This window comes from Magnolia sinica, chromosome 14, assembly GCF_029962835.1.
Source record: "Magnolia sinica isolate HGM2019 chromosome 14, MsV1, whole genome shotgun sequence".
In the NCBI taxonomy this organism is placed as follows: Eukaryota; Viridiplantae; Streptophyta; class Magnoliopsida; order Magnoliales; family Magnoliaceae; genus Magnolia; species Magnolia sinica.
In genome coordinates, this window is record NC_080586.1 from 39,561,701 (window position 1) to 39,588,545 (window position 26,845).

The following is a 26,845-nucleotide window of genomic DNA, read 5'->3' on the forward strand; positions in this document are numbered from 1 at the left end:
AGGACGCTGCTTACTGCAGCGTCCTCTGGACACTAATAGTAAGTAGTGTCCAACCCTTATTACTTCTTTTTTGTGGTATTTGAGTGCTTTTTCATAGGTAGGGCCCACATCAAGATAATCCATTCCATCTATTGCATTTTATGGCTTGTGATAGACCGAACGAGCCCAATATTCAGGATGTTACGGTGTATAGAAACATTACAGTGGGCCCTAAAAGGTTCATTAGTAAAAGTCACTATTAAAAAATAATTTTTAATGGTATGGCATACCATATATTTCAATTAGCTTCATTTTTTGGCTCAATGCCTAAAATGATCTAGAAAATAGGATGGACGGTGTGGATCAGATACATAAATCATGGTGGCGCCTGTGGTGGTCCCACAACCCCTTCCTTTGCCAGCAGTAACAACATCCATGATATATATATATATATTGTTATTTATTTATTATACATATTTTTTGTTGTTGTGCATGTGTGTGCATGGGTGTGTGTATGAGTGTGTGGCCAGCCCAATAGGCCACACTTTGGACAACTTGGATGGCATACAAAATTCTAGTGGGGCCCACTATCAATGGGTCCCACATAAAGTCTATAACAAATTATTATTTTTATTATTATTATTATATGTATTCTCCCATGAATCCATACCATTAATCACAGCATTATCATCATATCATCACCACTATAATCATCCAAATAATAAAAAAGGAAACAAACCAAGAGTAGAGTGGGTGTACTCACCTTGATGGATTCGATAGATGGTTAAGATGGATGTAAGGGATGTGATTGATGGAGTTGATGGCCCACCAAGATCTCTCTCTCTCTCTCTCTCTCTCTCTCTCTCTCCTTGTGTAGAAAAATGGTGAAATGCTAAGGGATGAAGGACTATTTGTAGAGAAATTGTTAAAATGTGGTTAAATTCAATTAATGTGATCTTTGTTAGCTTAGACTAGGATTATGACAATTAATTCATGATTTGTAATTAATGGTGGATTAAAGGGACATGGGATGGCATGGTGTGATGATGTCATGCATAGGGTATAGAATGGAGAATAGTTGACCTTGAATGCACATGAGAGAGGGGAGGTATGGGTGTGTGACATCACACACATGGTAGAGATTCTCTCACCTATGTGTGGCATGTGCATATGTGCATGGCATGTGTTATGCACATGTGTGGAATGGAGTACATGGCACCATGCGCACATGATACGCTAATGATTCTTCACGGTGTATCTCACTAACGAAGTGTCGTACAGACTCACGGGTTGTACCTACACGATCGTGGCGATGTGGCGGTCAATATGAAATAGGTTTCAAGGTCTTGGGGTTATGGTTAGTTGGGTGTTTAATATGAACGACCAATTTAGGTCTAGCTAAGGGCGTCGATCATCATACACACAGGCATAGAAAGTGGTACGGAATGGATAGGGTCTAGCAATCTACCCTCCTAATAAAAATTTCGTCCTCAAAATTTCTAGTTCCAAGCACACTGTCAAACCTATAACATGGAATCCAAACATACATATCACCATATACAATACAATCATCCATCACACAAGTGAGGGTATTGCTCGCGGCTATGCCCCTCATGCCTAGGTGATAAGTATAGTCTTTATGTTCTCAACTCGGGAATCCTGCTTTGACTAAGTTCTCAAACCAGGAATCCTAGATTCATATCTCTAGATTCATACAAATCAGGGGTACTAATCGCATCTAGGTTTTCAATCAATCGCTGTGTGAGACCTAGTTTAAGTTCTTCTGCGTTTTTGAGTTACTGACTTTGCTCGTAAGTGATCCCAAATCTTATGCTCTGATACCATCTTCTATCATGCACCAAATCTAGGGACGGACAACATTCGTGATGCCCCGAATCTAGTACTCGACTTCCATACACCAAGTCCCGAGTTCGGTGCACCACAAGGAAGATTTTTGACTAATTTTTTTTAATCTAATAATAATACCTGAGCATGAAGATCCATGATCAAAATATCAAGCAACTCTCTCCATTATAAATCCTGATGATTACAAGTACAATGCTTTCCAAAAGGTACACAACGTCAACATTGCCAAATCAAAAAATAGATACAATGCATTGAGAAAGCTAAGTCTTCCAAGCTACTCCTGCCCTGAAAAAAAGGGAAATAGGAAGCTTAGGCAAAAAGCCTAGTGGGTACACACGTGTGTGCAGTGTGTCTTACATGCAAGTAAAATAAATATGCCACGAAGAAATCATGTATGGTGAAAGGCGTATAGTACGTAAGGTATACTGCCAATGCCAATGCAATACATATGCAGTATAGTAATACTTTGAGTCAATGGTACCAGCATCACCAAGTCATATTTTCATTTCTCCTAAACCACAACCATAACCCTATTACACGCATCCGTAACCACATCATCATCATCATATTATCATGCCATATCATAACTGTATATCTCAGGAAAACACCATGGTCGATACCCATGCACCAGACACCAGTAATCGACCTCTCATACCTGCCTTGCAGTGGACTTCCACTAACTGTATATCATGGGAAACACCGTGATTGACACCCATGCAACAGACACTAGCAGTCGACCTTGCATACCCGCCCTGCGGTGGACTTCCACCCAGCATGCCAGTAGCGGACCTCATTCGTGCTTCTCCTCGCCGGCGGGTTAGACTGGTCCCTATTTGCACCTCAGTCCTTAAGCAGGTTAAACCCACCTCTTCTTAACCTGACCTCGTCAGTGGGAGTTAAATCCATGACCCATGCATTCACTCAGCCCGACGGTGAGGTATCCCTAGCTAGCATTGGGGTTTAGGGACTTTTAACCCAAGGGGCACATCATCCCCTGCTATTTCCACACTTCTAGTGTCCCGTTCATTTTCAAGGATAACCCAAGTCATGTTATACGACACGACTGTGGTATATTGATTATCATGTATGTCATGATTATGCATGAATTCAAACAATTATGATGAGGCATAATTCAAGTGCATGTGGTATGCATATAATGCCATGAGTTTAGGGTCTGCTTAACCTTTAAGCCAACAATGACATATAATCATCATATGCTACAATCAACTATATTAATCTATGGTCATGTGACAAAACTGGAGAGGACATATCTTACACATGAACAAAAGTATTGAAGTACACTTGCACATACCATCATTCCATGGTACATGAGTATGATCAATATCATCATGGTTAAGTAGATGAATTTAGTATGCTAGGGAGTGGAACAACATTAATCAAGATATTAAATCACATGCTTCTATTAACCATAATCACTAACATCACTAATACATCCATAGCTATCATAATCACGAGCATTAATTGTATTCAGAGTTACACCATACCCTTCGCAAGATAGATATTCCATTAGTGGCTTTGGCCCGACATGATTTTCTTCTATTGGGACCACATGGTTCTACCCTAACTGGGCTTTATGTTTAATGAATGGTGATGAAGTAAAGTACATGCACCAAATGGTTATGAGATGAAAGGCATAGATATAATATATAGTAAATGAGTCACAGGATGGATGGTGTTGGTGAGACTCATATAATGTAGTGGGCTTCACCTTCAAGTGGGTTGTTAGTAGGTTGGATTTGCAAATAATTATCATAGTAGTTCTACAATGATTTGGAAGGCACAGGTAAACCTCATAAGATATAGTGATCCCTAAGTTGCATGACTTGGTATATAATATACACATAAGGGTTTGTCACGGTTGGATGACGCGGGTTTGTCTCATACAACGTAGTGGGTCCTACTTCCAAGTAGTCTTGCAAGCAGATGGGTCCACACACAAACATTACGATGGGTCCCATCAAGTAGATAATATAGGTAACTCACATACATTTAGGTAATACAAGAAAGAACAGTTCAGATGCACAAGGCACACGTCAACGGGCTCCAAGATCGAACTATTTGATTGGTAAAACAATTAAACAGTGTGAATAAAATATATACATTTAGTGGGTTCACAAGTGTTCAGAAGTTATACGTTCAATTAACACTATTTTGTATCTTTTGACTTATTTAGGAATTGGATCTAGGTCATTTTAGAATCATGTTCTAGAATTAGCTAGCGTAATGGATAAATGGTGAAATATTCAATACTTACATCAAGGTAGGGTCTATAATCTATCTGACACACGTCCTCAGTTCACATACCAAAGAGGTTACACCATCATCATAGTCCATGAGTCTGAGTAATCACATAATTCTCACATACCCACATGGTCTTATGGCCACTCCACTATTAGAAGTCCATATGGTTGAGTGGCCACACAAATGTCACTTTACTTGCCATAATAAAAGGATTTAAGGTCACATGGTTACTTATTTTTACTACACCCTAACTCATACATCTATGGGCAACCACTTTATTAAGCTCCCACATGGTCAGGTTGTCGATGTGATAATTTCACTTGGTTGAGTGGACATATAATTAATATCATGTTTTAGTGACTGCATCTCAAAGCATCCAAGGCACAACCACAAGCATACTCACCATACCCGGTTACTTAAACTATCACAGCCTAATACTTCATACGGAGAATGACTCAGATTCGGTGTCACATGATCAAGAGGCCATGAACTAGCTTCCATCACATCAGATATAGTTTAGTGGTCCCCACATCTGCCTCACATATGAACGTAATGTAAGGGTTGTATTTATGTCGCATGACACTGAATTGAGGGCCACTCCATTATGAAGTTGTATAATCCAACCCATATTGTAATTCTCATAACTAAGAAAATCTGCACGTACAACCTAATTGTTCATGGTTTAGGTGACTATGGCTATGCCCATAAGCACGTGTTCATGTCATTGGGTGGTCACCAATGCCACCTGATTTCATGTAGTTAGTTGGCCTTCTGTGGATTTCACAATCATACAATTAGACAACTGCATATACTCCATAATTGCATATGATTAGGTGGTCATACATACGTCACATGCCCACATGATAAAGTGGCCAAACATGTATATCACACCCTCACACTACTAGAGTCTACATATTTTTGATAATTGAGCACGTTTATGGGTTTAAACACATGTCATATGATCCTACTACTTAGGGCCGCACTCTAACCAAAGTGCCAAGTGGTGAAGGGTTGTGCACTCATTATATAATTAGGTAATCTTAGGCAGCAACACAATAGAACCTATATCACATGCCAAGTGGTGAAGGGCTATACACACAACAGAATTTCACATGATTCAAAATAGCATACATTCAACACATGGAGATCACAAACTCTTGCCGAAGAGGGCCAATGGTTAGCCCAAACATGGTTACCACTGATGGGCCCACATGGCATTCACTCAAAATGGGCCTTAGCATTCTTTGGCCCACACATAAATGAAATTTACAATGGGTTCTATGCGGAGGAACTCATGGGGCTTTCCCATGAGGTTAAGTTGTGTGTGACCCACTTAAGACTTAGGTCTGCTTTGATTTTAGTCCAAATCCTAAAATGATACCGCGTGGATTAAATAGATACTCCATGGTGGTTTAGGTTTTCAATGATTAGGCATTCATTCTCACAGTCATGTATTGTATGGTCTATTTCAGGTCAGATTGACTGATCTTTGGGACAATGACCTAAATGAAACCCGGTACATGGGCTAGATGGGTTGAATATCTAATACATCGTCAAGATGGCCCATAACAAATTTTCAGTGATGTGAATTCAATTCGCATTATTTCAGAACGTACGACTATGTAATCATTGGATGGGCCTGATTCCTGGTAACATACCATCAAAAGGGTTGATAAAATAGATAAACGGTGAGGATATTAAATATACATCATGTCATAGCCTTGGTGGATTAAGTGACATAACACGTACATCAAAATGGGCCATACCACACACAAGTTGAGAGGGTTACACTCCATTAAATATTCATAATCATTTGTTGGGCCAACAAAGATGTGGTTCATAAATCCAACCCATCCATTATGTGTGTCCACTTAGTTAAGGGTTTAAAACAAGTTTCAGATGCATCAAAATTTCAAGTGGACCCCCGGCAAGTGTTCTTATATGCTTGAGCTTCGACTTGTACAAACGGTTCAAGGAGATCAAAGTTACATGGGTCCCAAAGCGATGTATTTATTATATCTACACTGTTTACCTATATTTAGAGATCATTTTAGAGAATTATCCAAAAATGAATCATATCCAAAGTTTATCTGGACCTCACCACAAATAGCAGTGAAGATAATGATTTCACTATTAAACAATTCACAGGGCCCAGCATAACATTTATTTTCCATCCAATCTGTTCATAAGGTCACAAAGACCTGAATCAAGAGGAAGAACAAATTTCATATTTGTCCAAAACTTCTATGACCCAAAAAGGGTTCCAATGGTAAACGTTCAATCCCCTCCTACTCTTTGTAGTGTGGACCACCAAATAGTTAGATCTATCTTATTTTTCTTCTCAAGCCTTAAGACAACTCGCTAAATGGATGGACGATTTGGATATAAGACATACCTCATGATCAGACCCATGAATAATGCTAATTTATTCAGCTTCATATATATATATATATATATATATATATGATGTTGTGGGCCATCTGAGTTCCGTGTTCGGGTGAATTTTCAGGGGACCCATTGAATGTATGGTGTAGATGTTCAACATACATCAAGGTGGGACTAGTGGTGAGACCCACCATCCATGCTAGCATTTTAAGCAGCAGGACGCTGCTTGCTATAGCGTCCTCTGGATGTTGACAGTAAGTGGCGTTCAACCCTTGTTTCTTCTTTTTTTTTTGTATTTGAGTGGTTTTTCATAGGTAGGGCCCACATCAAGATAATTCATTCCATCTATTACATTCTATGGCTCGGGACAAACTGAACGAGCCCAATATTCAGCATGTTTCGATGTATAGAAACATTATAGTGGGCCCTAACAGGTTCAATAGTAAAAGTCACTATTAAAAGACAATTTTTAATGGTATGGCCTACCAGAGATTTTGATTAGCTTCATTTTTCAGTTTAATGCCTAAAATGGTCTAGAAAATAGGATGGATGGTGTGGATCAGATACATACATCATTGTGGGGCCTGTGGTGGTTCCATAGCCCCTTCCTTTACCAGCAGCAACAACATCCATGATATATATATATATATATATATATATTTTTTTTTTTTTATTGTATATATTTTTTTGTTGTGCACGTGTGTGCATGTGTGTGTGTGTGTGTGAGTGTGTGGCCAGCCCAATGGGCCACACTTTGGACAGGTTAGATGGCCTACAAAATTCTAGTGGGGCTCACTATCAATGGGTCTGACATAAAGTCTATAACAAATTATTTTTATTATTATTCTTTTTATATGTATTCTCCCATGACTCCATACCATTAATCACATCATTATCATCATATTATCACCACTATAATCATCCAAGTAATCAAAAAGAAAACAAACCAAGAGTGGAGTGAGTGTACTCACCTTAATGGATTAGATAGATGGTTGAGATGGATGGAAGGGATGTAATTGATGGAGTTGATGACCCACCAAGATCTCTCTCTCTCTCTCTCTCTCTCTCTCTCTCTCTCTCTCTCTCTCTCCCCTTGTGTAGAAAAATGGTGAAATGCTAAGGCATGAAGGACTATTTGTAGAGAAATTATTAAAATGTGGTTAGATTCAATTTATGTTATCTTGGTTAGCTTAGACTAGGATTATGGCAATTAATTCATGATTTGTAATTAATGGTGGATTAAAGGGACATGGGATGGCCTGGTGTGATGATGTCATGCATAGGGTATGCTATGGAGAAGAGTTGACCTTGCATGCACATGAGAGAGGGGAGGTGACATCACACACATGGGTAGAGATTCTCTCAACCATGTGTGGCATGTGCATATGTGCATGGCATGTGTTGTGCATATGTGTGGAGTGGAGTACTTGGCACCATGCACACATGATACACTAATGATTCTTCATGGTGTATCTTACTAACGGAGTGACAGAGTGTCGTACAGATGCATGGGTTATACCTACACGATCGTGGAGACGGGGCGGTCGATATGAAATAGATTTCGAGGTCTTAGGTTCCGCTCAGTTGGGTGTGTACTATGAACGACCAATTTAGGTCTGGCTAAGGGCATCGATAATCTTGCACATAGGCATGGAAAGCGGTACGGAATGGACTGGGTCTTACAGATATGGTGACATTATCTATACGGGGTCAGATTTCAGTGTTCACTGACCACAAGAGCCTTAAATATTTATTCTCTCAAAAGGAGCTTAATCTGTGGTAGAGAAGGTGGTTAGAGTTAAAGGATTATGATTTTTCTCTTCAATGCCACCCAGGTAAGGCCAATGTTGTAGCCGATGCCCTCAGTCGTCAACCACGAGGAATTATTGCTCATCTTATGGTTCGAAAGTGGCAAATATTGGAAGAAATAAGGGACTTTGATTTCGAGTGGAGCTTACAGTCAGCTACTATGCATTTTGCAAGCTTATCCATTCAACCATCACTTATATCCCGAGTCATTGAGGTGTAACAGGCTGACCCAACGATCATCAATCGCTGTAAGGAAATGACTGATGATGGTTCGTCCAAGTGGCAGGTCGGTGTAGATGGTGGACTTCGCTATAAAGGGTGACTCTATGTGCAAGAAGATGCGAAGCTGAGGCAAGAAATATTGACTGACACACACCGGTCCAAATTCACAATCCACCCTGGCAGTACAAAGATGTATTGTGATGTTAAGAGACAATATTGGTGGCTAGGGATGAAGCGTCACATTGCTGAATTTGTTGCCCAATGCGATACATGTAAAAGGGTCAAAACAGAGCATTAACGACCCTCTGGTACCTTGTAACAACTGGAGATTCCTCAGTGGAAGTGGGAGCACATTACAATGGATTTCATTATGGGATTATCGCGGACTCCTCAATGTCATGATGCCATCTGTGTCATCATTGATCGACTGACGAAGTCAGCGCATTTCCTACCTATACATGCTACCTACTCTATGGACCGACTTGCTCAGTTATTTGTTAGTGAGATTGTTAAGCTACATGGAGTGCCGATATCAATAGTATCCGACCATGACCCGAGGCTCATGTCACAATTATGGAAGAGCTTTTAGTGAGCCTTGGGTGTGACTCTGAAGTACAGCACCACCTACCACCCCCAGACAGATGGGCAGACTAAGAGAGTCAATCAGATTCTTGAGGATATGCTTAGAGCGTGTGTCTTGGATTTCTAGGGTAACTGGGATACTCATTTGTCGTTGGCCAAATTTATATATAATAATAGTTATTAAGCAACCATCGACATGGCTTCGTATGAGGCCTTATATGGCTGACCTTGTAGGTCACCCAGTTGTTGGATAGAAGTTGGAGAGCAGAGTTTGCTCAGGCCTGAAATCATTCAGCAAACCTCGGAAAAGATAGAGCTTATCAGAAAGAGTATGCACACCGCTGAAAGCCGACAGAAGAGTTATGTTGATCGCCGACATAGGGAATTGGAATTTACTATTGGAGATTATGTCTACCTCAAGGTCTCGCCCATGAAGGGAGTATTTTGATTTGGCAAGTAAGAAAGCTTGCCCCGCGATAAATAGGTCCACTCGAATTGGCCAAGTGGCATATCGACTAGCCTTGCCTATCTAGCTGTCAGGTGTTCACAATGTATTTCATGTGTCCAATTTGAGGAGGCATGAGCTAGAGACAGAGAACATTATTGACTAGTAACCAATCGAAATCCGTGAGGACGTGTCATACATGGAACATCTGATTCGTATCTTGGTCCAAAGGAGCAGGTCCTTCGGTCAAAGACGATTCCATTGGTGAAAGTTCAGTGGGGACACCATAACGAAGCAGAGGCCTCGTGGGAACGTGAGGAGGACATTCAAAAGAAATATCTCCATTTGTTCTAATGAACTTTATAAACACTGTGAAAAAAAACATCACTGATGTATGATATCCTTTTTGCAATAAAAAAAGGGTTTTCTATCATTTCACTTTTTTTTAATCATGAAGCCCGCATTTTATCCAATATAGTAGAAATTTCGAGGATAAAATTTTTATAAGGAGAGGAGAATTATAATACCCGATCCATCCTATAAATACGATCGACTGGTTAGTAGATGAGACTCACCTTCTCAAATAAAACTCGAAAATGCCTGCATGTACAATTCAAATACTCAAAAGAATCCCTTTAGTACACCCCTCATAATGTGACCATAAATAACTGAAACCGATACCATGACGACCACCCTGACCATTCCATACCATTTTCTATGCCTATGTGCATGATGATCAACACCCTTGTCCAGACCTAAATCGGCCATGCATAGTACACACCTGATTGACCGGAACCCCAAGACTTCGAAACCTATTCCATATTGACCGTCACATCGCCGCGATCACAAAAGTACCACCCGTTAGTGAAATATGCCACGAAGAATCATCGATGTATTATGTACGCATGGCACCATATATGCATTCCACACATGTGCACAACGCATGCACCATACCACACATGGGTGAGAGAATCTCTACCCATGTGTGATGTCACACACCCATACCCTCCCTCTCTCATGTACACCCCAAAGTCAACTCTTCTCCATATCATATCTCATGAATGACATCATCACACCATGCCATCTCATGCCCCTTTATTCCACCATTAATTCTTAATCATGCACAAATTCCCATAATCTTAGCCTAAGCTAAGATTAATCACATTAGCCTAATCTAACAATATCTTTATCCATTTCTCTACACAAACCCCTCCACCCCTTAGCATTTTCACCATTTTTCTACAACAAGAGAGAGAGAGAGGAGTGATCTTGGTGGGCCATCAATCCCATCTCTTCCATCCATCTCAACCATCCATTCCATTAATTTCATCCCTTCTATCCATCTCAACCTTCCATCTAATCCATCAAGGTGAGTACACCCCCCCCCCCCCCTCACTTGTCTTTGGAATGTTTTATTTACTTTGGAGTGTGATGTTGAAGTGATGATGATGTAGGACTCGTTGATGGTTGGGCCCATTTTGATATATGGTTACACACATAGTTGATGGAATGAAACAAATATTAGTTGATCTAAAGATTGTGTGGGACCCACTAGTTGTGGGTCCATCGTGATGTATACTAAACCATCATACAAGTGTATTTGGTCACAAGGATGTGGATGAAGAGAAAACATAAATATCAGCTTAGTCAGCAAGACATGGCCTCATTATGAGCCATTGTGATGTGTATACACAATCTAACCGTATAGACTATGGACCCCTCTAACTAGACCCTCACTCTCTCACACACTCTCACACACGTGTGTGTGTATCGAGAGAGATAGAGAGGAGGAGAGACGCTGCTGCCAACGTTTAGAGGATACTGCAGCAGGCAGCATCACACCTGCTTCAAGAGTGGATGGGCTGTGGGATGACAATAGGCCCCACCCTTGATGCATGTAGTTGATCCACACTGTCCATTTAATTTCCCAATTTATTTTAGGCATTGAGCCAAAAAATGAAGCCAATCTGAATCGTTGATGGGCCACATCATAGAAAACAATGATATTTATGGTTAAAGTTTATTAGGGCCCACTGTAATGTTTTTGCACGTCAAAACATACTAAATATTAGGGTCATTGGACCTGTCCCGAGCCAAAGAACCTAGTAGATGGGCTGGATCATCCTGATGTGGGGCCCACCATTGAAAAACCACAAAAAAGTAGACGTTGTTGCTGTCAGCGTCCTGCTACTGGACGTTGGAGGGATGGTGGGTACCACCACAGGCCCAACCGTGATGTATGGCGAGCATCAACACCATGCATTTGATGGTCTCCCTTTAAAAATTGGGATATCCCAAAAATCAGCCGTACACAAAACTCAGGTAGCCCACACCATCTAAAATCATGCGAAGACATGTTAAAACATATAAAAGCACTCGTTGGGCCCCACCTGAAATTTGGATGCATCTGAAACTTAGACTAACCCCTTAACTAAGTGGGACACACATAATGGATGGGTTGCATTTATGAACCAGTTCTCAGTGGGCCCAACAAATGATTATGCATGTTAACCCCTCTCAACCTTTGTATGTGTTGTGGCTAACACAAGTCAATCATTGACTTGATTTTTAAGATCTAGGCCCACCATGGAATGGTGCATCTAACTGATGGGGTAGATGTTTAACACGCATCACGTTGGGCCCACACCCCCATTTACTAGACCACATAGAACCTTTTCCTCTCTCTCTCTCTCTATATATATATATATAATTGTTAGCTGGTTAGTACGCCCTACTATTAGTTCACACTTTACTGTTAGTCACCCCCACTAGGGATCGATACCAAGACCTAAGTGTTGAAACGAGGTATCTTCACTCAGTCTACCACTTGAACTATGGATAAGGGTGTATATACATAAGATATCTCTGGTGGAACTAAATTTTGGGCCTCTCAATAATTCTATGTTCTCCTCATCAAAGCCCAATCCAAAACCCATATAAGCCCACCATGAATACTTCGGTGTGTATTGGACTTAAGGCCACCCTATATGACAGGAATTTGTGACCCAATTTCATGAATATCTTAAATAGTCATACTAGGCATCTAAATCGCTCAATACAATGCAATGATCAAATCAAGGAGTAGGCAATTAGATGGTTAGTAGGACATTCATACATAAGAAGGGATGTTAATTTATAGAAAGGAGTAATAACTAAAATTACGATCAAGTACCCCAGTTTAGAAATTACAAGGACTACAATTTGATTAGTCATGATTAAGCAAGAATAGAAAAGTATTTTACAGTCGAAAGTACCAAGCTACGAGGCCACAAGTTGACAGCATCATGTAGGGATTGGTTATCCAGGTACGCGACACTTTAATGATCTAGCACCCTACATATCAGCATACATTGAGTTCTAGTTATCCCTGATTTGCTTGCCATTAGCATCACTATGCATTCCATGGCATGATATATGATGAGAAATAGTATCCAAATTCTTTATAACATCACAGATTGATCGTATTATGATAAGTATGATGATATTGAATCATGGACACCGAAAATATGAAAATAGTAGGGGATGGTGTGCCCCTTGGGTTGAGAGACCCTAAACCCCAATGGTACCTTGGGATGCCTCACCGATGGGCTGGGTGGACACATGGGCCATGGATTTGACTCCCACTAACGAGGCCAGGTTAAGAAGGGGTATGTTTGACCCGCCTTAGGGCTAAGGTGGCAAATGGGGACTGGTTTGACCTACCAGCGAGGAGAAGCGCGAACGAGGTCCGCTACTAGTATACACAATAGAGGTTGTAACCCCATTGGTGGGTAGTGAGGTCGATTGCTGGTGTCTGGTGCATGGGCATCGACCCCGGTGGATCCTAAGTTCCAACAGTATATTGATCATAGTCGATACGATGATGTTCAGGAGTAGTACAGTCAAGTCCGTGGTGAGAGGACTATTGGCAGGTGTTTCTATAGTTAGCCTACAGTTATTTTATGCATTTCACACATGATCACATTCCATCATTCATTAAGACATCGCTTTGCACAGTTTATTACTTTTGGCGGTTCTTTCATTATATCTTTTATGTTAACTTATCTTGCGTACTTATCATGAAGACTTTGCAGTTGTTAAGTTATAGGACTTACTTGTCTTTTAACCACTCGGGTAAATGATCTAAAGAAGAAAAACAAGTAGCGACTACGAGTTAGGTGCCATGTCAAGGGGACTGATTTGACTTTTGAAAATTTGAATTGTACATGATGTATATATGTATCATGCAGACAGATGATGTACTTTTGGAATTTTGTAGTACCCAGTTTACTTGTATGCAGAAGTTATTTATCTCTGATGTTCCTTTTGTGAAGAGTGAATGGTGAGATTTATCCTTTACATTACCTTGTCGGACGCCGAGATTGGGACTTAGTGTGTGAGCATTGGGTACCAATCCCGGAGTTTGGCTTGTCGTGCACCAGATCCGATAGATATAGCGGTATTATAAGACTATTGGGCCTGGGCTCTGACAGATTCACCTGCAACAAGCCTCTTTGCACTGACACACTCCATCCAATTGTAAGAAGATGTTGGTTGGGCTGACCTGCATTAGAAATGGAATTAACAAATGGTGGGCTAGTTACAAATTTCAATTCCTAGATTTGTTCTCTTATATATAGCATAGATGTATATTATGCCTGAAATAGTCCATTAAAGACATTAAAGGGTATAACAAAGATATTTGATGAAGAACCCAACAAAACAAATCCATAGTAACAAATCCTTTTTTCAAATTTGAGGCTTTGCTCTATTCTATTTCTTTAAGTTTGCTCTGTTCTAATGACTACAAAGAAACTTTTTGTCTTAGTTCATTGATTATGTTACATATTTAGATTTTATTTTGTTTGCATTTGCAACAGGCTCTTGCAAAGACGTTGACTATGGAGCTATTCTTCAATTTCAAATGGTTTTGTATGTTTTATAACTTCTTTCTGGTAGGTATTGATGGGTGTAAAGTTTTATGTTTCTCTTTACGATTGTAAAGTATGTCGATTCATTCTCACAAGCTTTAGTTTCTTTCATTCTTGTGAGTTAGGTTTAATAGGGAGTTGAATTAATAAGATGAAGTGATTAAAAACTATCGAAGTATCATTGAAGAGATAATAAAAAATTAATGCTTTTTAGTGATATGTTACATGTGGAATGGAAGTTGTGTGATTTTCTGCAAAACACGTGGTGGAAGACATATACAAGATCTGGACCAGTCATCCGATGGGCTATGACCCAAAATCAGGCAAACTGTTGAACTCATAGCCTTCTTGCTCTGCCCAAACCTGGCCCTGGCTTTGCCAGCTCTGCCCAATTGTGTAACCCTTCTCTAAATTTTTGTGAATATTTAGAGCTTCAGCAATTTCTAGCAGCTTAACTTCATTACCAAAATAGGTGCTTGACATATTAACAAGGGAGGCGTTAAAGGGATAGCTCACATCACAGGTGGTGGTTTCACAGACAATATACCCCTCGTCTTGTGATGGAGATCCTCTTAAATTATCTTCACGTGAATCTTCTTAGTAGTTTTTTTTCCTATAATTTGGCTTTTACCTATTACAGTTGATACAATATCAGCAATTGAGTTTGACAAGAGTAGGGACCATCTTGCTACTGGAGATCGAGGAGGCCGAGTGGTTTTATTTCAAAGGACAGATGTGAGAGATGTTAGTTTCTTAAACATTGTGCTTATGTGTTCCATTTCAATCGTATCTGATTTCGTGTTGTCTTTAGATATTTCTTCTTCATTCCTGTAATTTTTTACATCTTCTAATAACACAATGTGTAGCATGGATCTCGTAGAGATCTAGAAAGGCTGGATTATTCAATTGGAAGGCATCTCGAGTTCCGCTATAAAATAGAGTTTCAAAGCCACGACTTGAGGTATTGCTTTTTATGGATTATTGCTGTTTGGAACAGTAACAGCTGGTGAATCTTACTACTTTTTGACAAGATCCAAATGGTGATAAGAAGGGTATCTTGCTTGTGGCATTCTTCTGGTGTAGGAATCAAGTTGGGCCCCATTTCCCATTGCTGTGGATCAATTCACACATCAAAATGCATTTTCATTTGTCTATAAGAGATTATTCATTCCAATCCCAAAGAAGTTGGACATGACAATTTTTCATGGTCCAAAATTTCATCAATGAGATCCTAACATGGATGAACCAGCGGAGTAATCTCACCAGTAAGATGATCCTCCATGAATGAGTAGCAGAAAAAAGGAATATCATTTGTGGCATGCATTAACCTGGAAAACTCACTTAAATGTTTAGGATCGTCATCCCCTAGTCTATGCTAATTTCCAACAGTGGTACATCTGCACGGGAGTTGCCTGATGAACAGCTCAGACCATGGATAGTTGTGCCATGTCCCATTTGAGTGTAGTCACAAGGTAATGAGGCTGGTGTTCTGCTTTCATGTTGGATTCCTCCTTCCCATTACGTACATGTTAGTTTTTAGGCTTTTAGGTACAAATCGCTCCCTTCTCAAACACCATCTGTGCATGAAAAAGTAGATGTAGCTGGTTAAGATGGCATTCACATCCAAGTAAAAGAACTTTTATGAGAATAGAACAGGAAAGCCTATGTAAAAAGAACTCATCTCTCTCACAATGTGATGGATGCAGGTGACGTTCCGCATGTTAATGGACAGCTGGCAGTGATAAGGGCCTTTGGCGATAGGAGCTTGAAGAAACACCTTAGTTCAGAACCCCATGTGGTGGTGGAGACTATAGATGCAGACACAAGAGTTCGTCATCTTGGCAAGTGATGGGCTATGAAAGGTTAGCTGCTCCCAATCCATAGCGTGCTTTACTGGTCTTTATTGTTGTAAATTGTGTGTGTGTGTGTGTCATGTCTCAACGCAATCTTTTATCCATTCAAGTGATGTCAAATGAAGAGGCAGTGAATTCAATTAGACGAGAAGGATGCCCAGTTGGCGGCAAAGCATCTGACAGAAGCTCTCACTAGGAAGAGTAAGGATGATGTATCTGTTGTCGTTGTAAGTTTTCACTGAGCCTTTTGGTTTGGTTGGGAAGAGTTTTTTATTCAGGTACTTTTCTCCTGTTCAAAGCCCCAGAAATCGTGTTTACCATAACAGACAATTGACATTTCCCTGGTGGTCATGTATTCTATAGAGGTCATGAACTCATGCAGACATATTTTGTTTGTGTGCTTGGTAATGCTTTAACTTGGCAGGAAGTAAGATATACCGATGGGGATGTCTTCATTAAGCAGGTTGTTGCCAAGGAAGGTGATGTTGTGGAGGTGAGTCTAACAATCCTATGCAATTTCACATGCTTTTTTTTTTCAATCTCAAATCGAATGGAAGTAGAAAAACACATAACAGATGGAGTTGGATTTTTAAAGAATATGCAACGTTTAAGTGCTAACATTAATTTCAATTTATTCAATACAAATAAAAAACAACGTTTTGCTTCTTTTAATGATTATTCAAAGTCCTAAATAACTGGTTAACAATTTGCAGGAAATGTTTGCTGAAATAGTTGCATCCAGGGGATGTGATGCAGTTTGGAGGGGAGAAGTGAACCACACTCTTTATCTTAACAACTGGATCCTCTGCTGCCAGCCTTGAGAGTGGGACCTCTGCTTATTTCTTACTTTCTGGATCTTAATTTTCTATTATTCTTTTATCCCTTTATCAAACCTAACATGATTCAATACAGGCAAGAAACATTCTTCTACTGCTATTAAGAAGAACAGTGCTCAGAGGCTTTCAAAGGATAGGCGAGCTGACATTTTGTGCTCTAACTTAGACAATTCTTCACAACAAGAGGTGCCCTCGGGGCTTACATTATCTGCTGGTATTGTTCCTTCAAGTATGATTAATCACTTAAAAAAGATTGTTGTGTAAGTTCCCAATATCAATAATTTTTATAATTTTATTTTCTTAGCTTAGACTAGAGAGCATTTTGGATGATGGTTGAGGGAAATGTAGGGTGGTGAGCACTGGCTCAATCCTACCTTAGCTATCAGTAATTCTTTGGCAAGCTATTTGGAACAGATGGAATGATAGATGGCTAAGGGAAATGATGTAGAGGATTACCCAAATAGTGCGAGTTTCAGCCTATTATGGCCCATTGCGGTAAGACTGGCACAATCGATGGTTCGACCCTCATACACATGCCATATGTACTGGGGAAGAATTGCCTAGTTCTTACGTGAACATAACCAATATGTATGTTTTTTTGTACTCAATCCAAATATTATTCATCGTGTGTTTTTTTCAAGTTACCTTGTTTCAGTAGATTCGTATATAACTTGCAGGTAACACATTTGAGTTTTATCACTTTATAAGTCATGTTAGATTTTAGTTACTTGTCCTAGCTATAGTAATATATGGAATAGTGACCAAAACCTCTTAATATTATGGTATTATATGGGTATATCTAGTTTTGGATGTGGCAATTAATTATTACTATTATTATTTTTAATTAATGAGAAATGCCGATGGCTAAAAATCGTCAAAAACGCCAATGGTTTTGCCCATCGCACTAAGCCGTCAGAAACGCCGACAGTTTAAATCCGTCAGTGAGCAACGCCCACACCCCCTTTCCCAACAGACTGTCCAATTGCTAAAAGCTATCGGGGAAGGTCATTGCCGACGGTTTTTAACCGTCAGCGTTGTCTTGTTTTTTTGGTGGTGGTATGAGCATGTATCATGATGTTATAATAAGCATGTTCTCACTGTGTCCTACTAGACTAAGCATACTAGCATAATCATCATATATAACCAATAACCGACCTAAATACATGATGGGGTCCACAGAAGAATGACAGATCTTGTCCAAAACATCGAGATCAGATCTAAACAGTGGATATACCAACCTGATACCACAGATTCTTCCATTTACGACAAAGGGTGATGAAGCACTCACCTATAGATAGTGAATGGTATAGATGTCATACTACATCAAGGATAGGCCTCATGGGGTGAGTTTAATGGGCATACAACAAAGGAAGTCAAGAGGATGAGCCTAGGTACAATAAGTGGGCTTCCTCACCCACTCTATCATGTAATAACCGGGCTTTCCTATGGGGGCCAAATATGAATACAAGGTGGGCTTTGGTGGGGTCCATACATCTAAGACTATGTGTCCTTGCAAACGGATCAGGTAGCCCACCCATCATCTAAGTGGGCCTTGGGTTTGGTCATTGAGCTTGGTCAAACACGTGTATCTAGGTGGACCACATTTCCTATGGAAGGCCCGGTATGACCATGAGATGGGTTCCAAGGTTTGAGTAATCCTACAGGTTATGGTGGAAGGCATCATTATCAATGGGGGCCCAACGGTTTGGGTTAGCCCAACAAGGTAAGGTGGGAATCACTACATCAATGTGGGCCCAACGGTTTGGGATAGCCCAATAAGGAAGTTGGGTGACACTAATGTCAATAGGGGCCCAATGGTCTGGGATAGCCCAATAAGGGAAATGGGTATCACTGACATTAATAGGGGGCCTAAGGATTAGGGGTAGCCCAGTAAGAGAAGATGGAAATGGGCTTAATAATGGGCCCTAGGGAGGTTTACAATGTAGACATTTAACCACCATTGCTCCTAAGTTGCGGCCTACTTTGGGAATGGAATCTAACTTATAATGGGGGCCCATGGCCCTTACACTAGCTAGAAAATGGATGGGCAGCATAAATATTATCACATACATCATGGTGAGCCTCCTGGGGCAGCCCATGACACTAAAAATAGATGGACAGGGTACATACAACACATGCATCATGGTGGGCCTCATGGGACAGCCCACGTGCTCCAGCAAAATGGATGGATAACACCGATATCACATATGACAAGGTGGGCTCTAATGGCTGGACATCCAGCCCTTCTAGGCCTGCTGGATGGCCTAGTTGGCACATACATATGATGGACCTAACATGGTAATGGGGCCCATGGTCCTAGAAAAATGATTGTACAGTGCAGTTTATCATGATGGGCCTCACAAATTCAAATGGACAGCATGAATTATAAAACATATAACAAGTGGGGTCCTTGCTAGACATCCAGACCACCCAACATTCTAGGCCTGCTGGGCATCTAGTAAAGGGATGGCCCAGATGCAATACATACTTCATGGTGGGCCTTACTCATCATAGTGGGCCCCACCAGATAAACAGGGTGAATATAACACATGCAGCAAGGTAAGCCTACTGTTGGACGGTCAATCCAGCAATGTCCTACCCCTGCTAGACATTTCAGATAGATGGACGGTCTAGCTAAAACACTACACAAGGTGGGCCCCACCTGCATACGTCCCACCAAAAGGTGGGCCCTGTCCAGGTGGGCGACAAAATGGAAAAATGGCGTGGATATAACATAGACATCATGGTGGCCCTACAGCTTGGGCGGTCAACCCTGCTTGGCTGCGAGCCTAGTTGGGGTGTCTATAGATGGACGGTGTGGATTTAACACATCACGATGGGTCCCATATAAATATGGGTTGCCCCAGGAGGTGGGTGGGCCACTGGGCCTTCCACAAACATCACAATGGGCCCAGGAAGTTCAATGGTAGGCATCAACCTAGCTGTTCCTGCACAATCTGTTTGGGCATTGGATCTGCCTCGAAGTTGGGCCCAGGGCCCGATTAACATGGGAAAAATGTATGGGTGGCATGCTTCCTCACATACACAGCTAGGTGGGGTCCACGTGAGTGGCCCACCAGCTTACAATCAAGCTGATATTTATCTTCCCCTTCGTCTAGGCCTGCTGGATGGTGCTAGCATGCTGGACTGTCCAGGCCTACTTGGCCCACACCAAAGTGGGCTCCCCCATGGCTGGACGGTATGGATATAAGACATACTTCAAATGGGGACCACACGTGGGGTTCACAAGCTGGGAAATCCTAGCTGACATTTGTGGTTTCCTTACATCAGAAGGTCAACAGCAAGGTAGGCCTAGAAGTTGGGCAGCAACCTGTTGCTGCATGTGCAACCCACAAAGTTGCTGGACAGAGTGGATATAGATCACATACATCAAGGTAGGGTCCACCTGGATGGGCCGCACACATCTGGACCAACTGATATTTATGTTTTTATTCATCAGGCTTGTGTGGCCATCGGACCCATGTAGGCCCAATGGCCAGCAACATGGGCTGTTGGACGTCCAGCAGCTGGAAAGCGAGAGAGAGAGAGAGAGAGAGAGAGAGAGAGAGAGAGAGAGAGAGAGAAATGTGGGGCTGGGAGGAGCTCCACCGCTATGAGCTCCTCCTTCAACTCTACAATACATACATCATGCTAAGGTCCCAAACATGTGCGCCCACAAACATAAAATCAAGGGTGGAAATTCCATTTCCATAATAAATCATGGCCTAGATGGCCTTCACACAATAGGAGATCAAAACAAACATCATGGTGGGGTCCATGGAGAATGGCCCCACCATGGATACATGCATGCAAGTCATGGTGGGCCATTGGCCACACCTAGGGTCCAAGATGGGATCCCTACCATTGATTGGTAGGTCCCACTTGCCCCATGCATAAAAATAAAGAAATCTAGCCTAAGGAGCACCCACATCTTCTTCTTATTGGCTTCTAGGGTCCCTTAGCTCCTAAGGTCCTTCTTTAATGGTGGGTGTTTCGAACAAGAAGCAAATGCATTCGATTTGGGAGATTATCTAATTCGAACAAAACAGAAAGAAATGTATAAAGAACAATTGTTGTATTATTAATACTAAATTCATTTACATCCTCTAATATCCCTTGATTTTAAGATAGATCATCTAGAATACAGAAATTGACAAAGTTCGAATGTCGAATCTGAATATCAAATTCGACAGCATTTTGACTTGTGCTTTGATCATCTCTCTAGAAGGAATGGTTGTGAGGGTTTGATCATCTGATCCTCCCCTTTGAGCTTATCCCTTATGCAAAAGGAGAGTTTGAAACTATGAAGATCGAACTTGATGATTATGGCAGCGTTTCGACCCCTTTTCATTACTGGCTGTATGATAGCCTAGTTGTGCGGTCTGTGCAACCACTTTGCAACTCCTCTCCCTCACCTTCAACTTCTTCTGGAACTCTGACCTTCTTCCAAAATTCTTCCAATCCTCATATGAGAGGGGGAGTGGGGTATTTATAGGCCTCTACATATGTGAACCCTCGATCTTAGTGCCATGGGGCCCATCAATCATCCTTAACAGACTATTTTTAACCTTGATTGCGCTGCCCGCACAACACATAAGGTCATTTACGAGACTCGCGCAACCAACTTAGTACATAACATTCGTTCTGCGACCTGCGCAACCACTTTATCATGTCTTTTCATTTTCTTCTTTTTTCTTAATTTCTCCATTTCTCCTCAAATCTTGACCCCTTCAATCTCTTTTCCTCTCTCTCTTTCTTTTGTGCTCCAACAGATGCCCCCTTGATCTGTTCTTTGTTCATTTTGAATCAAAGAATTAGGATCAATGTGCTCGAACTTCTGGATTACCAAAGTGGTTGTGCGACCCGCGCAACTAGCGCCCTAGTACTGTACTCGGCTTGGCCCTCTATAAATAGCAAACCCCAGTTCATTTCTTCACTTTCCCTTCTTTACAGCGAACCTCTGTCTTGCTTTTCCCTCCCCACGTAACAAGCTTTGGTTGCTCAACCCGTACAATGGACTTCCGTTCGCGCAAGAAAAAACCTTTTGCGCGAGTTCGCGCTACGGCTTTCAATTGCACCACCTGCGTAACCAACTCCTTGGCCAATTTTCTAGACTTAGCCAATTTTCTGAACTTTAGGATTTTTCCCAGACTTAATCTTTTTTCCTCAACCTAGTTCTTTAGTACTTGAACCTTCTCACTATGGCTCACACAAAAAGGACATACATTCCTATTGATCATCCCACTGAACATCCTTCCCACTGAGAATTACCTAACCCATCACCTTTTCAAGCGAGAGAGTCTCCTTCATCTCCAACCCAGCCTTCGCACAAATGTTTTAAAATGACTAATAAGTGCTCCGCTTATATTAAAGAGCTAGTACTTCCTACATTTGCCTTTGCTGACCACATCAATACACTTCCGTCCCCAATTCTCAGAACCATTTCCATCGGTGATCTTGAAAGGCCTCCCAAACACAGTCACGAATATGATAGGGAGGAATGGCTAAAATTAATGGCTCATCTTCAAACCATTAGCCAGAAACCCCCTGCTAGGGAAGAGACTCCACCCCCTTCCCACATAAAGAAGACCCAATGAAACAAGTCTTAGGAGCTCCAGGTGAAGATCAAGGAACATAACAGGAAGAAGCTACCGAATTCTTGGGAATCAGTTCAAGCAATTGAGGGTATCATGAAATTTGATAACCCTTATAAACAAGGTATAATGGTGATTCCAGTGAGCCTTCATTTCCACCATTCCATCTTGAACTGTGAGCCCAGAGATCAAATGGACGGAGAGAAGCTGGCTTACACAGAGTCCTGGTCGTTTAGAGAACCAAGAATTCTGGAAGGCATTCTGCTACCGAAGAAGCCAAGGCAACAGCTAGGCGATATTCACCCCATGATCTTCCTCACTCCATCTCACGATCCTCACAACTTGTATCCAACCCATTTCTACAAGACGTTTCAACAGCATTTCAGCGAACGCCGACTCATCTGGAATCCCGAGGAATTCAGAACAAGGGATCTCTTGACTCCCCGCAATTATTATACCGAGTGGGCCACGACGATTCTGACAAAGTATTCGAAGATCTTGTCCAAGATAGGCCTTTATACTGCGATTGAGGCAACGTCGCAACCTTTCTACAAGGAATCTTCCATCCTGGAGGGCTTTCTCAATTACTGGTGCCCTTCCACCAATTCTTTTCATCTTCCCGGAGGTGAAATGAGCCTCTCACCTTAGGACATTCACCAAATTACCGGTCTCCCTATAACTAGAAAAATTACGATGAATTTGTCCTAACCAATGATGAATTAACCTATGTCTCTTCACCTGACTGCCTCACCTCCATCTCAAAAAACAACTATTGAACTTTTAAGGAGATGTCCAAGTTTTCGAAGATTCACAAGATCTCTCCCACACAATGGCTCACATACTTTAGTAGGGCTCTATGGTAACTTCTCTTTCTTTTCAAATCAATGGTTTTCACCGCATCTTAATATACATATATCCTGCATCACCCATCTTTCCTTCTCCTTCTAATTCAATGGTAATCATTCACGAGAACTAGAAAGTCTCCACAAAAATATAAAAGAGTATCCTGAGTATTCTCTTGACGGGGAGTTTGCGACATTTCTTGCCTATTGGCTAAGCATAGTGGTCTTACCTAGTTCGAAGTGGGCAGATGTCATCCGTCCCTTAGTATTCGTGGTTGCTGGTGTTATGGCCGAAGGATTCAAGTACTCCCTTGCTCCTCCCCTCCTGTATTCAATTTATAAAGCTTTTGAAGAGATCACTTGTAATGTGAAAAGTCCCTCTGTTGGCTCTGCCTCCACCTACGCTCCATGACACTACTTCATTGGTTGGCTTAGTGTGTACTTCCCCTAGGCTTTTGAAGTTTTGGAGAAAGCTTACATTCATCCTTCCCAAATTCTGCTTTGGTTCTTTCAGAAAAGAACTATGGCGAAGAGGTCCTATGATTGGGTGAAAGACGTAATTTCTTCTGATGGCTAGATTAATCATTTCCATTTCTACCTACATTGTTATATGACAGATACAGATAAAATAAACAAGGGATTACTCACCTCGGAGGAAAGAGTGTTCTTTTTGTCGATCCAGTCATGCAGTCTTCTACTGAGGGAAGAACAGAATTTTAGAGAGAACCATATTACCCAAGTCATTTTGCTCGTCAATTCAGTTTTGACCTAGCAGTTCTAGAAGATTGTGGATTAATGACCAGACGAATGCGGAGTTATAGGACCAGTCCATATAACTGGGCGATGATATGGAAGCAATTGTTGGGCGGCCGAGTCAATTCTTCCTTCATTATTTCGGGCCGCGATCGTACCCCTTAGGCCTTGTACATTCACATGAGATGGTGGGTTCACCAATCTTATTTGGTAAGGAAAGGTTTTCCAGTGACTAAGCTTATTTGGCTTTCGCCACCTAAGCTCAGGGGCCATACAATTGAAGAAGGGGTAGGCTTTATACCAGAAACAAGTCATGCCCCCTTTTTTGGTCATCTCTGTGTTAAGGTATCAGTAGACAAACCCATTCGCAAACAAAAACCTGATAATACTCTGGAACGATGGGTAGCCTATGGAGTTATTCGAGATTTTGAAAGAGTTCCACGAGATCACCTTAAGAAAACAGTTGAAGAGACAACGGGAGCTGCTTTTCCAATTCAAGAAGATGTTGTCAATCCTCCAGATTAGCCAGCTTCTTCAGCCAATCCTTAAAATCAGCCAACTTCTTCTCCTACACCCAGGACTGTCCATCCCAGTCCTTCATCACCGATGACAAGGTCTCAGACATGCTCCCAAGCCTCTCCCCTCACCTCAAGAAGGGACTGTTGCTTCCGCTTCCCCAGCTCTAATCAGTACAACTCTTTAGCCAGGGAGCAATCGGTCTCCTCACTCCAAAGGGAAGCAGGTGGTAATTGAAGAAGCAAGCGAAGGAGATTCAGAGGATGAGGGCTTGACCTCCTCATCTGAAAATACCATTTTTGGTGAATATGAGACTGAAGGGGAGAATGAAGATGATGACTATGAGGAAGGAGAAGTTGACATTGATGGCAAAGAAGACATTGCTATGGAGAGTGTTCTTACTAATGAAGAACAAGTTCCTTCAACTTCTGTAGCTGTTCTCTATACCACTGTCCCTACAAGGACTTCACCAATGGTGGAGGAAGGAGAAGTCAAACCCCTGGACTATGGGGAATATGGATATTCGCCTGGTAAGAAAATTTTACTATTCTTTATTTGCATTTCTTTATTCCATCATCATTTTTCTTATATATTATTATGTATTCTATTTTAGGTGCTTATATTGCCAGTCCTAGGACGGAGGGCACTTCCCTTGTGGATTTTTCTCCTACTGTACCAATAACTTCCCCGAGGGTCTCTTTGGCCTCTTTGGTGCCCCTAAGGACAGTGGCTCGCGGAATTGTTTTTCTGATGGAGCCAACTGATCTACCAACTCCTGCTACCATAGATTCAAGCACCGAGGCCAGAGCTCCTTCTTTTGTCGAAATGGTGAGACCTGGTGCTCCTCTTACCGGAGAAATGCAATCTCCTGTTGTTCAAGTGCCAAAAGAAGGTATATTCCTTTCCTTGTTTGCGCTTCTCCTGGCATTCATATTTATAGTTTTTCTATAACTTTAACTTTTCATTTCTTAACAGGGAACTTACCTCAGAGCGGCACAATGAGTTCTGGTTCTGTTGCTACTTTGTCAAATATGTTATCTTTTGAGAAGATCCCCGCATACAAGTTAACATTGATTAGGAACTCCATGTCAGCAGTCATCGAAATGTTTAAAGACCCTGATCAATGGTTGGATCTAGGAGTTGCTATAGATTTTTTAAATAATGCTATAAGGATGGCCAAAGTCAATGTTTCTTCTGTGCATGATGCTCTCTTAGGATATCATAATTTGATAGTTGCTCTGAAGTCAGCTGAAATTATGGTTGTTCTGCCAGAAATCTTAGAGTATGGGAGACAGTTAGCATCTTCCCGAGATAAAGTTTCCTAGATTACTCCCATCATCTCTCGTCATGACCAAGAACAATTATCCTTGCAAGAGCAATTGAAGACTTTTGTTGATAATAAGACAGCTATCCAAAACCGCATTGCTCTTTTGAAGTAAGAGATCGTTCAGTTGGAGCAGCAGGATTTGGAGGAAGATTTGAATCTCAAGAGAGTACAGGAAAAGATACAATCCAGCCTTCATTCTGTAGATGTCGAGCGATCTGAACTAGCCAAGAATGAAGAGTTAATTGCTTCATTGGAGAAACAGTTAGCTGGCATTCTAGATCCTAGTAGAATTATTTCAAATGGCAAATTAGAACATGTAGCTGCTCAAGTTCATCTTCAGGAAAATTTACAACAATACTTAGCAGTATTAAGCATGGTAGGAGAGTAATAAGAGATGAAAATTTGTTGTATTTTCTTTTGTTATTATAAGTATTTTGTGATGTTTTTTGGAAATGATTGTCTCTTTTGAATTTTTAATTTATTTTTTTATACTTATACATATGTGTTTATGTGATATTTTGATTGATGCATTCTATTTTTTATTTAAGCATCTCTTATGACTGTTTGTAAGTGATTTCCTATATGATTCTCGTCGTACTTGGCGGTACTAAGTTTCAATTTAGTTAGATAATCACACACAGTTTATGCTCTTGAGTAATGGAGC